Source organism: Schistocerca serialis, chromosome 4, assembly GCF_023864345.2.
Source record: "Schistocerca serialis cubense isolate TAMUIC-IGC-003099 chromosome 4, iqSchSeri2.2, whole genome shotgun sequence".
In the NCBI taxonomy this organism is placed as follows: Eukaryota; Metazoa; Arthropoda; class Insecta; order Orthoptera; family Acrididae; genus Schistocerca; species Schistocerca serialis.
Window position 1 is genome coordinate 116,852,506 of NC_064641.1, and position 1,985 is coordinate 116,854,490.

General features: G+C 46.8%; 1 pseudogene; it reads left to right on the top strand.

The window, feature by feature from the left end:
• The first annotated feature begins 288 nt into the window (after positions 1-288).
• Positions 289-406, top strand: LOC126475826 (5S ribosomal RNA; annotated as a pseudogene).
• The last annotated feature ends 1,579 nt before the right edge of the window (positions 407-1,985 follow it).

Sequence of the window (1,985 nt, forward strand, 5' to 3'; positions counted from 1 at the left end):
GGTTGCATCACGTCAGCATCCACCAACCACTCTCCAAGACTTGCGAGCAGCGTTGCAGGAAGAATGGGCGTTACTGCATCAACATGAGATTGATGACACCATGTATAGCGTACCCCGTCGTTTGTCAGGCTTGTAATGCTGCCAGAGGTGGTCAAACCCCATACTAAGCGCATTAATCAGTTGTCGGAATGTGTGTGTAGATCCGAAGTTGGGAAAACACGAAGAACATTTTTGTCCACCATTATGCGTGTTGCAGTTGTTTATGTTCTGTACTCTACTCTACTATAGAGCAACGGCCTTGCCGCAGTGGCTACACCGGTTCCCATGAGATCACCGAAGTTAAGCGCTGTCGGGCGTGGTCGGCACTTGGATAGGTGACCATCCAGGCCGCCATGCGCTGTTGCCATATTTCGCGGTGCACTCAGCCTCGTGATGCCAATTGAGGAGCTACTCGACCGAATAGTAGCGGCTTCGGTCACGAATGCCATCATAACGATCGGGAGAGCGGTGTGCTGACCCCACGCCCCTCCTATCCGCATCCTCCACTGAGGATGACACGGCGGTCGGACGGTCCCGGTAGGCCACTCGTGGCCTGAAGACGGAGTGCCTTTTTTTAGTACTCTTCTCTACTACTTCCTGATTGTACTGTTTTGTGGCAAAATAAACGCGACCTTGTAAAATTTCAGTTTGTTGCATTAATTTTGGGCACCAGTGTATCTATCTCAAACACATCGTATCCTTATGAGAATACTTCAAAGTGTTTTGAGCTGTGAAGCGTGTCGGTGAGTAGCGCAATTGTGCGAGCGAAGCAGAAGCGTGAAAAAGACGGAAGATCTGCGAGAAAGACAGGTGTAGAAGTTCAAGAATTTCTTAGGAATGTTCTGGAATTGGAAGTTGTAGATGCTACCTTCTACAAATTTAGATTCTCGAAAGAATACAACATGTAACATAATTAGTAGCGAGAACCGACACTGGTGAACAATAATGGAAACTGAAGCAAAATCGTTAAAGCGACATTGATTGACAAAAGAGAGTTCGAGAGACAATTGCGGGTGTATGGTTGCAAACCACTACAGACTTTAGTATGGAACATTGTCCCAGGTCCTAGTTAGTAGAAATGTAATTGATAAGTAACCTTTCCGTTTAAGTCACCATTTAATTTGACTCAAATTTTGCTCATGACCTACCTTGAGAAATATAACGCTACTTTGGGACGTTCCATGTCACGACGCACTTTACACTCGTGCGTGTTAATGAAGTTGTTACGTCTTCGTATCTGCTCGCAATACAGCGCTCGTTTCTGCAGTGAATCACGAATTCTTTCAAACATCACCCCACAATCTCCTAAATCTTGGCAGTCTGAACAATTCGCCGTTTCAATTCTTCAACTTTATCAACGGGAGTGCTGTGCACTTCACTTTTGAGACGACCCCAGATAAAATATCCAGAGGTCTGAGTTCACTTGATCTTGCAGGACCAGTTCGACCTATCCTACTTGAGTCACACTGGCACATCAGATATCGCCTTACATCAATGGCTAAATGTGTCGGTGCGCCACCATGCATCTACTACATTCTACAATCACGAGTCCCTTCGATGAGGACTTTGCCATAAAGTTTGTATTTCACATCAGTTGTTGTTGTTCGTTGTTGTGGTCTTCAGTCCTGAGACTTCTTCATCTCCCAGTACCTACTGCAACCTACATCCATCTGAATCTGCTTAGTGTATTCATCTCTTGGTCTCCCTCTACGATTTCAACCCTCCACGCTGCCCTCCAATACTAAATTGGTGATCCCTTGATGCCTCAGAACATGTCCTACCAACCGATTCCTTCTTCTGGTCAGGTTGTACACAAACTTCTCTTCTCGTCCGCAGCTCGTGGTCGTGCGGTAGCGTTCTCGCTTCCCGCGCCCGGGTTCGATTCCCGGCGGGGTCAGGGATTTTCTCTGCCTCGTGATGACTGCGTGTTGAGTGATGTCCTTAGG